General features: G+C 45.5%; 2 pseudogenes; both read right to left on the bottom strand.

The window, feature by feature from the left end:
• Window positions 1–2,570: 2,570 nt before the first annotated feature.
• On the bottom strand, window positions 2,571–3,649 carry LOC101528611 (septin-1-like; annotated as a pseudogene).
• A 1,147-nt stretch (window positions 3,650–4,796) lies between these two features.
• LOC101528845 (alpha-protein kinase 3-like) lies at window positions 4,797–6,832 on the bottom strand (annotated as a pseudogene).
• Window positions 6,833–15,047: the final 8,215 nt, after the last annotated feature.

Below are 15,047 nucleotides of genomic sequence, written 5' to 3'. Positions count from 1 at the left end.
TCATATAAGTAGAGAACTGACACACCCAAGCAATTTTCAGTTTTCATGAAAAAAAAAACTGCTCTCTCACCACATAACGCCAAATGTTCTTGTGACTAAGGAACTCAATGCATTGGTGAATGGTGTAATCCCAAAGAGCAGCACAGGTGTTCCAGTGACAGATCTACTGCATTTGAGTCAATAACCTCAAATACAATCAGGCTTAAAAGCAGCTATCCTGCAATCCCAGGTTTGTCACTTTTCATCTAATTCCCATACAGCACATTGTATTGATAATGAAGCATGTTAACCACTCTACACAGAACAGGATTGTAGATTCACACATGACATTTGTTAAGAACTCCTCATTCAGAGAGAACTTCAGTGCCTTAATGTAACCCTAACCCTAACGCTAAGCCAAACCCTAAACCTAGCATTAAAGTAAGCCTAATCTGAAGCCTAATAATGTACCTAATCTAATTCTGATGCTCAGTCTAACCCTATTCCAAACCCATAACTAAGCCTAAGACTAATCATAACCCTAACACTAACCTAGCATTAGCACTAACCCTAACTCTAAACCTAAGCAAGCACTATTTTGAAGACTAAATCTAACCCTGAACCTAACCCTAAGCCTAAACCTATGCTTAACTCTTAGCCTAAGGCTAAGCCAAATCTTAAACCTAATCCTAATGCTATCCCTAAAACAAATCTGTCACTAACCCTAACATAACCCTAACCCTAAAGCTAACCCTTAGTATAACCCTGACCCTGACCCTAAACCTAAGGCTAAGCCTAAACCTAAACCTGAACATAACATTAAACTTAACCATAACTCTAACACTAACACAGACCATAACCTGATCCAGACCTTGAGCCTAAGCAAAGCCTAAGCCTAAGATTAAACAAAAACCTAATCTTAATCCTAGTCCAAAATCTAACACTAAACCTACTCCACATCTAATCCTAAATGTAACCCTGACCCTAAACTTAATCCTTAACCTATGCCTAAGCCTAAGCCTTACCCTAACTGTAACCTTAATCCTAGTCATAACCCTAAAACTAACACTAATTCTGACTCTAAATCTAACCATAAACCTAATGCTAATCCTAAATCTAAGCAATATCCCTAACTCTAACAAGAACCCTAAACCTAACACTAACACTTAGCCTAGGCCTAAGGCTAACCCTAACACTAACCTGAGCCCTAAGCTTAACCCCACCCCTAAACCTAAGCATAAAACTAAGTCTTAGCCTAAGCTTAACCCTAAACCTGACCCTAATCCTAATACTAACCCTAAGCCTAAGTCTAAACCTAGGCATAAGCTTAAGCCTAACCCTAAACCTAACCCTAAACCTAACCCAAACAGTAACTCTAAGCCTTAATAAGACCCTGACTCTAAGACTAAGCCTAAGCTTAGGCAAAACCCTAACCTTAAACCTAACCCTCAGCCTAACATTTCCCTGGCCCTTAACTCTAAGCCAACCCTAACCTTACATTAACCCTAAACCTAAACCTAGCACTAACCTTAAGCCTAGCACTAAAACAAACCCTAACCCTAACTGTGACTCTAAGCTGACCCAAACACTGACCCTGAACCTACGTCTAAGCCTAAGAGTATGCCCTAGCCCTAAACCTAAACTTCATCCTAACCCTAACCCTAGTACTAATCCTAACCATGAACTAACTCTAACACTAACCCTAGCTTAACACTATCACTAAGCCTAAACCTAAACCTAACCATAATCCTAAATTTAACCCTGACCCAAACTGTGATCCTGACACTAAGCCTAATGCTAATCCTTGTCCTAAGGCTAAGCTGAAGACTAAAACTAACCCTAAGCATAAATTTAAAGCCTAAACCTAAGCCTAAGCCTAAAATGATGCCTAAATCTAATCCTAACCCTATCCCTAACCACAATCCCTACCTGAGCCCTAAACCTAACCTTGATCTAACCCTAAACTTACCCTGATGCTGACCCTGGCCGTGCACTTGACCTGACCCTAAGCAAAGCCTAAGCCTAAGCGTACCCCTAACCCTTAGAGTTAAAAAAACCCTAACCCGAAGCCCAACCATAACCCTAACTCTGACTAGAACAACCCTAAAGCTAACCTTATTCCAAACCCTAACGATAATCCTAACCCTAACCCAAAGCCTAAACCTAACCCTGATGCAAACCCTAAACCTAACCCTAACCCTAAGTATAACAATAACCTTAAATGCAATCCAATGTTAACCCTAGCCTAACCCTAACCCTAACCCTAACCCTAAACCAAAGCCTAGGAATAAGGCTAAACCTAACCCTGACCCTAACCCTAACCCTAAGCCTAACACTAACCCTGAACCTTTTTTCTTCTTTTTTTTTTTTTTTTTTTTTTTTTTTTTTTGCCGCGGGGCAGCTGGAGTTTGAAGTCAGCGATTGGGCAGGGAAGAGCGGGGCTGGAAGAGGGGTGTGGCCGCAGTTCGGGGGCGGGGCTCCAAACTCCAGACTCCGGGAGAGCCTTTAGGGTGCCTGGCAGGATAGGACCAGCATTGGGCTGGAGACAGACTGCAGGCAGAGTGCAGGTGAGCCCCGCCGGGCGGGGAACCTCAGAGAGCATCCGACTGCTAGCCCAAAGCCTGGTTCTGCTTGCATCTGGGCCTGCACCTTCTCCAGCATCTCCTGCATGAGGCACAGCTCTCCGTCCTTCTCGCAGATCAACTTCTCCACCTCAGCCAGCGGCAGCATGGGCAGAGGGTTTTCTGTGGCTTACTGCGGTTGGTCCGTGCCCCGGACCGGGCCAAGCTTTGCAGACAGTGGGCCCGGTAGCCCGTGTAGGGACTTGTATGACTTCTTTCAAGTCCTGCAGTTGTGTCTGCACCAGCATCCGTCGCAGGTTCAAGAAATCTCAGTCATGTGGGTTCTCTACCTCCAGAGTACCCCACAAGTAGTGGCATCCCCTCACTGATTGTGACTTGCCATCTCTCACCATGTCGCAGGAACCGATGACTGCGAAGAGGAGGCTGCTCTTCATTTCCACATCCTGCCTCTTGTAGTCTTCATCCTCATCCGAATCACAATCTGGAAACTGGTAGATGCTGACCTCCTCCTCCTTCAACTGTTCCCGGATCTTCTGCTTAAGGGCCTAGGTTTCCTGGGGCAGCAGAGCGTCTACTTTGCTGATGACCAGAATGGTGTTTGTGTGCACCGCCGGCAGGAAGACTACATCGAGGGGCTGGAGCCCCCTGGCCAAAGGGCGAGATGAAGTAGAGGCAGCAATGGACTCAGGGAGTCCTGGATGTTCATGCGGTTCAGGCCACTCTCGTCCCTAAGATACCGCTTGAACTGTTCTTCAATATAGAGCACCATAGGCAGCCAGCAGGTGGAGCAGTCCACCACGTCCCCGAAGCCAGATGTGTGCACCATATCTTCACAGCTTCACTTATATGCCTCCTAATTCGATCTCGACATCCCGGCGCTCGATGGTCAGCATTTGCGTCAAGCAAGCGCCGACTTCCTGCAACTGCCGCTCTTCATAGAGGTCGGTGTGGAAGAGGCTGTTGATGCAGGTGGATTTCCCCAGATCTGACTCCCCTGCCACCATGAATGTGGAGTCAAACTCCTTTTTCACAGACTTGCGTTGCAGCTGGCTGGGGAGAGCGGCAAAACCTACATATTCCTTAACCATGGCTCTGCGGGCTGTTGCTGTACCTACTGTCGCTCCCAACTTCATTTTTTTTTCCTTTTTTTTTCCCAGATGCGCAACTGCTGCCTTTATTGCATTCCAGAGGAGGCAGGCTCACTCCAGATGCACCCCACTGCAGACCTCGGGGTATTGTGCCTGGGGCGGGGGGAGCTAACCAGGGGGCTGCCCTCAGTGCCTTATGCAGAAATCCCAGGGCTGCAGCTGATAGCAGGGTCATGCACAAAGAGGGTCTGCCACCAGAGGGCACCAATGAGCTGAACCTGTCCTTGCTTCCTTGGGAGGAGCCCCAGGCCTTTACCCCTGGTGAGAAGGACAGGAAGTAAACATCCTGGGGCACCCTTCAGTTTGGGTACAAGGAGATTCCACATCAACCCCCTTTTTTTTGAGCTACAGTGATTGATGTGAACCTCAGGCCAGCCCTTGGCCCAGGCAGAGGCCCCAGGAAAAGCAGGGCCAGAGCACACAGGCCAGTCAAGGCTGGGATCTGTTCCTCACCCGCATGTTGGTGGGGGGATCAGGATCGGGGAGCCCTTAGGCAAAGGTACAAGCAAAGAGCTGCTGCAGGCAGAGGCATGTGCAGCCGCAGCTGGGGTTCAGGCCAGGGATGTGTGTGCCAGTGGGGAGTGCCAGATTGCTGGGGGAAGGTGCTGAGAAACACGCATCATTAGAGAGCACACGCAAAAGCCCAAAGGCTTTTCACTGGACTGAGGGACGGGTTAGTGCTGGAGAAGGCAGTGAATCAAACAGGACAGCTGCAAGAAAGCACCTGAGAGTCACCAGGCCAGGCCTGCAGGGGGCTGGGGCCTGAGGACCGGGAGAAAGCAGGGCAGCCAGGGCAGAGGGTCAGTGCTACAGGGTAGGCCTGGGCTGGATGGGCTGGGACCCCATGCAGAGTACTTGGGAGCCACCAGCAGTGGTGGCTGTAAACTTGAAGGAGACACACACTGCCAAGCATTTGGAGCCCTGAGTGACAACAGCCCCAGCCGAGGCCAGGGACCTGCGGGCCCCACATCCCTGGTGTCAGAGGAGTAGCTGAGTGAGCAGCGGCTGCTCAGGGAGACCCTGCTGGAGCCTCTGCAGCACACTTGCTCACTCCAGTTTGTTCCATCCTGAGAAAGTCTCCATCGGTTCAAGCTGCTTTCTGGTGGGTCTGCTGCTGTGTGGAAGCCCCCAGCATGCCGTGAGCCTTGCAGCTCCCTTCTTGGGTGGGAAGCTCTCCCAGAAACTGGACAGCAGCTGCTTCCGAGGCCTGCAGGGTGGCCTTGGTGCTTGAGGCACTCCTGTGGGCGCCCTGGGGACTCAGGGTGCCTTTCTTCTGGGGCTGAGGACTCAGCTGCCCCTTCCTGCCAGCAGATGTCCGTGGCCTGGGGGTGGGCCTTGGGGCCCTTTAGGGGCTTGAGGCCCCGCCTCTCGCAGTAGCTGTTGCGCTGGTGGGAGGAGGCAAACTGGTCCAGCAGGACTGGGTAGCAGCTCTGCTTGAGGCCTTGGTACCTGCACAGCTTCGTGGTGATCTGCACATCAGTCATCTTCCAGTCCACTCCTACCAGGTCTGTGACCAGGAAGCTTCCATTTGTCCACTGATACAGCCAGTGCTGGAAGGTCTGGCACTTGTGCATGGCCTCAAGGAGCCTTGTGGTTGTGGGTGGCCCTGTGTAGGACTCCAGAGGCCTGCCCAGGTCCACCTCCAGAGTGGCATATGGGATGGCATTGGCGGGCTAGTAGATGAGGTAGAGGGGGATGATCTCAGGCACTTCTCTGAAGCCAGGAGCGGCCGGGCCTCAGCCGCAAAGATCTTGCAGTACTCCCAGCTCATGTGCTGCATCTTGCACCCCTGGATGGTGACATCATAGTTCCTTCCCAGGAGAGAGGTCTCACTGATGGGCCCAAATACCAGCAGACTGCGCACCTTGATAATGCACGTGCGACCAGAATCAAACAGAGGGCCCAGTCCATAGATGGCTTTGGCCTGGGAGGCTTTCCAAAGGCCACAACAGAGTCCACACCCTCAAAGCTCTTCACTCCGCAGCCGTCCGAACAGCTTGTCCCCTCAGCAGCCAGAATCTGCCAGGCTCTTAGCAAACACCATGGGGGTTATCGCAATCTCTTTTCCAACTCCACCTTCTTCTCTAGAGATGAATCCAAACAGCACCTTGGGGCTGAGGCAGAAGTCCATGGAGGCCACGCCACACTCATTGTGGATGGCGCATTGGTACAAGCCGCAGTCCACAGGCGATGCTTGCATGATGGCCAAGGTCGCCGGGCCCTCATTCCCTGCACTCCTGCCCACCTCGCCCACAGCGTACTGGTCCTTGGCCCATGTCAAAACTGAATCACTGAGGATGTTAAAGAACTGACACCAGAGCTTCAGGCTGCCGGAGGCATCAGGAAACTACTCCACCCAAATCTTCCAGATTACCTGGGAGGCTTTGAGCTGGCCTCCGGCTTTCCTGGGCTTGGTCAGAACTTCCTGCTTGCCTTCCTCTGGGCTCGGCTCTGCATCCAGCCCATTGGCCTTGGGGTTGGCCAGGATCAGCTCCTGCTTGGCCCGGGGCACCTCCAGCATGCTTGCCCGTCTACCCTGGTTGGGAGATTGCCTCTCCCGGCCTGGAGTCCCTGGGGACCTAGGCGCCAGGCTCTTCCGGGATCTCCATGGAGACATTGAAGGGCTCTCTCTCTCCTTGGCCTGGCTACTTCCCCATCTCCTGACGCCCTGACCTTGGGGAGAAACTGCTTCCTCTGGGCGCCCAGAGCCAGCTCCTCGGGGGTGGCTGCGGGCAGCTCTGCCACATTTTCCCCTGCGACCTTGTTGTCTGGGATGGCCTCCTGTGCTCTGCTGCCAGCTTCCCTGCCTGCCCCAGGAGCCCTCCTGGTCCCTCAAGGGACCCTTCCTCCTCCCCCCCCATGGGCTCCTGCTAAGGCTTGCCCAGTGCACTCCTCCCCCAGCATGATGGAAGGGATGGTGAGGGGGCTGGGGCCTGGGGCGTGGGAGCCCTGAGCTGCAGCCAAGGCCCACTGGCCAGCCTGTACCTTGCGGTCTAGGAGGCCAGTGAGGTGGCGGGCCAGGAGGTGGCAAAGTATCCTCCTTCTTTTCAAACCTAAATGCAGTGGAGTGGGAGCCAAAAGATTCAGCCATCCCCTGTGGAAGCACAAGCATGTCATTTGCATTTCACTAGGAGGAGCCCTTCTCCCATTCTGATGTCAGTGCAACTTTTATCCATAATGATTGATTTAAAAGACCTGTTCCTTCCTGGTCTAAAAAGTGTTTCTGCTTTGGATAAAATATCTCCTTGAGGGAGGTTTAAAAAATTAATAATGAAAAGAGTTTGCATGAATATTGTATGCGGTGAATTAAATCCTTTTACTATACACACATAAGTATAGTCATCTGTTTCAGGGTAGACATTCCAACTATTTAACTTTTCAATTTGTAACTTTAGGATTCTATGAATGTGCTCAACTATACCTAGTCCTTAAGGATTATACTAATGCCAGTTAAATGTTGAGTTTTGTAAAATTCAAGAAAAGAATGGAGTTTATGACTGAGATAGGCAGGACCATTTCTGTTTTTATTTGTGCAGAAATTCACATACCTGCAGGGCATTTTAACAACTGTTGGACTACATGGGAGGGTTTTTTTTTTCTCCTAGTAAGGCCATAGCCCAAATAAAAGAAGAGCAATTACCAACACAAACATGAACAAAACTGGAATGACCGAATAAAGGAACATAAATGTCCATCTGCCATAGTTTGTTAGGTTATAATCCTCAAGGATTGGTTCCTTGTGGTAGACAGCATAAGTGCAACGGTCTACAAATAAGGCATATTTTAATAATCTGTTAGGCTTGTCAATAGGGAATTTTATATTTTATATGGAGCCCTCTGGCATTAGTACGTAAGGCTTTAAGATCTTCTGCTGAGGCAAAGGAAAGCATCTACATTGCCATTTCCCTGTACTAGGGGTCCTGGTAATCCCAAATTTGAGCGAATATGGGTTATTAAAAGAGGTGCATTTCTCTGTCTATTTAAGGTTTGCAATTGTAGATATAAAGTTTATAAAGGTTCCTTATAGTTAGAAATAACGGAGGTTGGAATCCATATAGTTATCAGAACCACATAGACAGAATAGGCAATGATATTAATAGAGTTATAGGAATATTTTAGTGTTTTGATAAGAGCAAATAACTCATTTTGTTGAGTAGAATGATAAGAAGTATAAAATACCTTATATTGTTTAGCTGTCCAAAAAGCACTTTCGCCATTTTTTTATTCCATCAATAAATACATTATCAGCTAAGGATAGTGAACTTTGAGAAATAATAGAATTGAAAACAACATGAGTTCTTTAAAAAAAATGACACATTTTTCCTGCAAGAAGATGGTATAAAATTTACCCAAAATAAGAGAACAAAGGTTCATTGGTGGTTAATAAAAACTAAGTTGTTGTTTATTAAAAGACACTATAACATAATGAGGATCAAAGCCTGTAAGATGTCAGCTGTGCAGTCTACCTGTTGAACCAGTGCAGCCACAATCTATTTATAAGTCATCGAAGTTTTCTTGAAGTAATGTTTGGTATAAACCCACTCCAATGGGAGATTATCCTGACCCACTGTCCCAGTCAGATAATACTGAGTACTAATAATTAAAAACTTAATAGTTTGGGATAAATCCACTGTAGTAAGAAGGTCATTTTTAAAAGATTTTATTTATTTTATTGGAAAGTCAGATATACAGAGAGTAGAGACAGAGAGAAAGATCTTCCTTCCGATGATTCACTCCCCAAGCAACTGCAACAGCCGATGCTGTGCAGATCCAAAGCCAGGAACCAGGAACTTCTTCCAGGTCTCCCACATGTGGGTGCAGGGTCCCAAGGCTTCAGGCCATCCTCAACTGCTTTCCCAGATCACAAGCAGGGAGCTGGATGGGAAGTGGAACTGCTGGGATTAGAACCAGTGCCCATATAGGATCCCAGCACCTGCAAGGCAAGGACTTTAGCTGCTTGGCCACTGTGCTGGTCCTAGAAAGCTATTTTTAATAGCATTTTCTACAACTGGAAATTCATGCTTAGCCCCAGGAATGAAAATTAGTGGACTATTAAGTGAAGAATCACCTTGAAGAGTAGAAAACGAATTGTGAAGAGCATAGATGGGCATCCCCAAGAAAGGTCTGAGCCAATTTATATCACCTAATGTGGTGATATCACCAAAGATTCCTTTAGTACCCCATTGCCGGAGGGGGTGAGCCGGCTGCCTGCCACCCAGCCTCCCGGCATGTGCGAGATACAAACATATGGACAGGGGTTCTGTCTAAGCAGTTCCGATTTATTGGGGAAATTCAGTTTCTTATATAGGGTAAGGGATAGCCTCAGGCCAGGAATTTCAGGAATTCAGGAAGGGAGAAACTAGGAGCCAATTACTGGGAGCATGACTGTGGAAGCCACCTCCCCATAGGCCAGGGGTAAGTGAGCGAGATGGCCCTGGCCAATCAGTATTTCTTTAGTACTTTTTTTTTCTTTTTTTTTTAAGATTTATTTATTTTTAGTACAGAGAGGAGGAGAGATAGCGAGGAAGATCTTCCCTCTGATGATTCACTCGCCAATTGAGCGCAATGGCCAATGCTGTGCCGATCCAATGCCAGGAGCCAGGAATTTCCTCTAGGTCTCCCACACGGGTGCAGGGTCCCAAAGCATTGGGCCATCCTCAACTGCCTTTCCCAGGCCACAAGCAGGGAGCTGGATGGGAAGTGGAGCCTCCAATATCAGAACTGGTGCCCATATGGAATCCTGGCATGTTCAAGGCGAGAACTTTAGCCACTAGGCCACGGCGCCTGGGCCCGACCAATCAGTATTTCTTTGAAACGATGTGATTCCTGCCCTGGTTCACACCCAGGGCTCTGTCCTTGGCCGCCATCTTGCCCGCCAGTGACCTGGACTGTTAGTCCCCATCTTATTGGCTTAGTGACCTCTTGCCTCTGAGCCCCACAATCTAAAAGTTTTTAAAAGTCATTAAGCATTTTGATATTATCTCTGTGTATTTGAAACTACTGGGATTTAATAAAATGACATTTCAGAGTTTGTCCTAGATAATGAACAAGATAGTCATTTAAGGACGTAAGTGGTAAAGTGATTGATAGCTACAGTTAGAATGTGATCAAGAATATCAGCCTTGGGGGCCCGGCGGCGTGGCCTAGCGGCTAAAGTCCTCGCCTTGAAAGTCCCGGGATCCCATACGGGCGCCGGTTCTAATCCTGGCAGCTCCACTTCCCATCCAGCTCCCTGCTTGTGGCCTGGGAAAGCAGTCGAGGACGGCCCAATGCATTGGGACACTGCACCCGCGTGGGAGACCCGGAGGAGGTTCCTGGTTCCCGGCATCGGATCGGCGGCGCGCATCGGCCCGTTGCGGCTCACTTGGGGAGTGAATCATCGGACGGAAGATCTTCCTCTCTGTCTCTCCTCCTCTGTGTGTATATCTGGCTGTAACAAAATGAATAAAATCTTAAAAAAAAAAAAAAAAAAAGAATATCAGCCTTGGGAGAGGTAAGCAAAATATCATCCACATAATAGAGAAATAATAATTCAGAAAACTGATGTTTAATGGGTTATAGAATGGTGGAAATATACATTAGACACATAGTAGAACACATCATTCCCTGACGCAAAACAACTAACTGATAGTGAGTATGGAGACTGGCATTATTTAGAAATGCCAAAGAAAATGCAAATCTTTCACAATCATCAGAGTGAATAGGAATAGTAAAAAAGCAATCCTGTAAATCAATAACCATAATATGCCAGTCCATAGGAATCAATGACGTTTGAAGTAAATCCAACTATAAGGCTCTGTGATAGGATACATAGAAGAGTTAACTGTCTTAAGGTCAGTAAGTAACTGCCACTTACCAGAGTTATTTCTAATAACAAAACTCAGAATTACAAGGAGATGTGGAAAGCTCAAAGTGTCCTTGTTTAAATTGTTCTTCTACTAACTGAGTAGCAGCTTCAAGTTTTTCATTACTTAAAGGCCATTGTTCTGTTTATATTGGCTGATTCAATCTCCAATGAATTTTGACAGGTGATGGTTTCATTTCCAAGGAGTATCACATTCACATTCAGCAATATGTGGTGCCAGAACAGTTGTTTTCAGTCCTAGCTGATAATCACTTAGGCACTGAAGTTCTCTCTGGATGTGTAGTTTATAATTTGTTGAGTGAGAATCTACACCATTGGTGTGTGAGGGGTGCAAAATATGCTTCATTTCAATACAGAGCTCTATGTGTTTTAGACAAAAACTGAAAACAGAGGGGGGCTTCCAGGAGAGCTGCTTGTCAGGCTGAAGGTATATGAAGTTAGTAACCCAAATGGAGTTGTTCTGCCAGTAGAACATGTGTGTTGTTTTCTTCAGACTATGCCATTCACCAACATTCTGCATATTACATGCACATTCACCAGTATGTTTTGCCAGGGCAGTTGTTTTGAATGGTAGCTGAAAATTGCTTGGACACTGAAGCTCTCTCTCTATGTGGAGTTCTAGGTATGTTGAGCAACAATCTAAAACCTTGGTTTTTGGTGGTGCTCAACTTGCTTCACTTAAATACAGTGTGCTCTATGAGCATTAGAAAAAAAAATTGACACAACTGGGTTTCTGGGAGAGCTGCTTACAAGCCTGATGGTATGTGAATTTAATGACCCAGATGGAGTAGTTCTGCCATTGGAACACCTGTGTTGCTCCTTCAAGACTATGCCATTCACCAACACACTGAGTTCCTTAAGTGTCACATGCACATTCTGCAGTATGTGGTGCCAGAGCAGTGGTTTTCAATGGTAGCTGAAAATTGTTCACAATATGAAATTGTCTTTGTATGTGGAGTATGTACTGGATTGCTCAAGACTATATAGCATTCGTTTGACTATTGTGCTCCACATGATTCATTTCACCATAATGCCTCTATTGCCATTTGACAAAAATTGACAGAAGCATGTTTCTGTGAGAGCTTCCTGTAAGCTTGATGACATGTGAAGGTAGTGAACCAAATGGACTTGTTCTGGCAGTCGAACACCTGTGCTGTATCTTCTGTGTTATGCTTTTCGCATTCATGCATATTTCCTCGAGTGTCACATGTGCATTCATCAGTATGTGATGCCATAGCAGTCGTTACAAATGATAGCTGAAAATTGCTTGGGTATTACAGTTCTCTTCATATGTTTACTTCCCTGGGTGTTGAGCAAAAATCTGAAACCTTGATTTCTGTAGTAAAATCAACATGGTTCATTTCTAATGACTACGATCACTTGGCATTAGAAGAGAACTGGCAAAAGTGGATTTTCATAACAGCTGTTTATAATCCTGTTGATATGTAAAGTTAGTGACTCAAATCAGTTGTTCTAACAGTTAAATGCCTGTATGTATCTTCTAGGATATGCTATTCACCTACATGCTCAGTTCCTTAGCTGTCACATGCACATTCAGAAATATGTGCTTGCAGAGCCATTGCTTGGAATGCTAGCTGAAAATTGCTTGGTTGCTGAATTTTTCTCTGTATGTGGAGTTTGTAGGGTGTTGAGCAATCATCTAAAACCTTGGTATTTGTGTTCTGCTTAACATAATTTATTTCAACACAGTACACTCTGTGGGCATTGGAGGAGAAGTTAGGAAAGTGTATTTCTGTGAGAATTGCTTGTAACCCTGAAAATATGTGCCCTTAGTGACTGAAATATATTTTTTCTGCCAGTAGAGCACCTGTACAGTATCTTCTATACTCATTCTATTCATCAAACTGTTGAATATCTAGATGTCACTTTCACATTTAGAACTATATGATGCCATGGCTGTTATTTAAAATGCTAGCTAAAAATTGCTTGTCTGAAGGTCTCTCTGGTGGTGAAGTTTGTTGCACTTTGAGAATCTACAACCTTGTTGTGTGAGGTGCTCAACATGCTTGAATTCAACAGTTTCAACCCTATGGGTGTTAGACAAAAAGTGACAAAACTTGGTTTCCATGAGAACTGCTCATAATAATTAGTCTATGTGACATTAGTGACCCAAATGCAGTTGTTCTGCCAGTGCAACATCCCTGCTGTACATTTTGGATTCTGCCATTCACCAACATGCTGAGTTCCCTAGGTGTGACATGCATATTCATAAGCATGTGGTGCCACCACAATTGTTTTAATTATACCTGAAAATTGCATGTGTGGTGAAGTTCTCTCTTAGTGTGGTGTTCGTAGCACATTGAGCAAGAATCTACAATCTTGGATTGTGCGTTGTGCTGAACATACTTAATGTCAATATAGTAGGTTCTCTGGACAGTAGCAGGAAAGTGACCAAAGTACCTTTTGTGTGATCTGTTCCTAAACCTGATGGTATGTGACATATTGTCCCAAATGGAGTTTTTCTTCCACTAAACACCTGTGCTGTGTCTTGTGGACTATGCTATTCACTATCATGCTGAATACACTTGGTGCCACATGCACATTAAGGTGTATGTATTGCCAATTCTGATGTTTTGGATGCTGGCTGAAAATCCCTTGCTATCTGACATTTTCTTGGGTTGTGGTGTTCACAGTGTGTTGTTCAAAATTCTACGGTGTTGGATTGTGTGTTGTGAAAAAGATGTTTCATTTCAATATAGTGCTCTCCATGGGCCTAAGACGAAAAGTGAGAAAAGTAAGTTTCTGTGAGGGCTGCTTGTAAGCTTCAGGGTATTTGAAGTTAGTGACTCAAATGGAATTGTTATGTCGGTAGAACACCTCTGCTGCATATTTTAGACTTGTACCGCTCACCAACATGCTGGGTTCCCTAGGTGTCACATGCATGTTCAGTAGTATCTTTTGCAGTGGCAGTTGTTTTGAATGCTGGATAAAGACGGTTTAGGAGCTTAGCTTCTCTTAATTTGTGAAGTGTACAGCATATCGAGCCAAGAAATGTGACCTTGGTTTGTGTGGGGTGTACATCATTCGTCATTTCAATATAATGCACTACATGGACATTAGAAAAAATATGACAAAACTGGGTTTAGGTGAGAGTTGCTGGTAAACCTGATGGTATGTGTAGGTAGAAACCCAAATGGAGTTGTTCTGACAGAACATCTCTATTGTATCTTTTGGACTTGTGCCATTTACCAACAAGTTGAATACACTGTCACATGGACATTCAGCAGCATGTGGTGCAAGATCAGTCGTGTTGAGTGTTACCTGAAAATAGCTTGTGTGCTGAATTTCTCTTTATTGTATAGTTCGTACAGTACTGAATGAAATCTGCAACCTTGGTTAGTATGGGGTGCTCAACATGTTTCACTTCATTACAGTGCTCTCTATGAGCATTAGATGAGAAGCAACAAACCTGGGTTTCTGGGAGAGCTACTTGTTAGCCTGATGGTATGTGAAGTGAGTGAGCCAAATGAAATTGTTCTTCTAGTAGAACACCTGTGATTTTTCTTCTGGATATGCCATTCTCTAACATGCTGGATACATTAGGTGTCACATGCACTTTCAGAAGTGTATTGGGTCACAGCAGTTGTTTATAATGCTAGCTGAAAATAATTGCAACCTGAAGTTTTTTCTGCATGTCAAGGTTGTAGTGCGTTGTTTGATAATCTACACCTTGGTTTGTGTGTTGTGCACAACATACTTCCTTTCAATACGGTTTGCTCTATGGGCATCAGAAGACAAGTGAAAAAACTGGATTTACGTAAGAAATCTTGTATTCCTGATGATGTTTGAAGTTAATGAACCATGTGGAGTTCTCCTGCCTTTAGAACACCTGTGCTTTATATTTTGTTCTTATGCATTCACCACCATGATGTGTTCCCTAGGTCTCACAGTATGTGGTGCAATAGCAGTTATTTTGAATGCTAGCTAAAAACCATTTTAGCACTGAAGTTCTCTTTATATGTACAGTGCATAGTGTGTTTTGCCAAAATTTACAACCTTGGTTTTGTGTTTGTTGCTCAATATTCTTCATTTCAATACAATGTACTCTATGGTCATTTGACAAAATGACAAAATTGGATTTCTAGAGAGCTGCTTGCAAAGTTAATTATATGTGTACTTTGTGACCCAAAGGGGAGTTGTTATACCATTAGTATACCTGTGCTGCATCTTTTGGACTTACCAAATTCACCAACATGCTGTATACACTAGGTGTTACATGCATGTTCAGAGGTATGTGGTGACAGAACAGTTGGTTTGAATGTTAGCTGAAAATCTCTTATGTGCTTAAATTTCCTTTTATGTGGAGTCATAGGGCGTTGAGCTAAAACCTTTGTTTGTGCTGGGTGCACAATTTGTTTCACTTCAATACTTTGCACACTGTGGTTATTAGTGGAGATGTGACCAAACTGGGTTTCTGGGAGAGCTGTTTATAAGCTTGATGGTATGTGAAGG

This window comes from Ochotona princeps, chromosome X (assembly GCF_030435755.1).
Source record: "Ochotona princeps isolate mOchPri1 chromosome X, mOchPri1.hap1, whole genome shotgun sequence".
In the NCBI taxonomy this organism is placed as follows: domain Eukaryota; kingdom Metazoa; phylum Chordata; class Mammalia; order Lagomorpha; family Ochotonidae; genus Ochotona; species Ochotona princeps.
The sequence above is the reverse complement of the archived record's forward strand: the minus strand, read 5'-3'. Positions and strand labels throughout refer to the sequence as shown.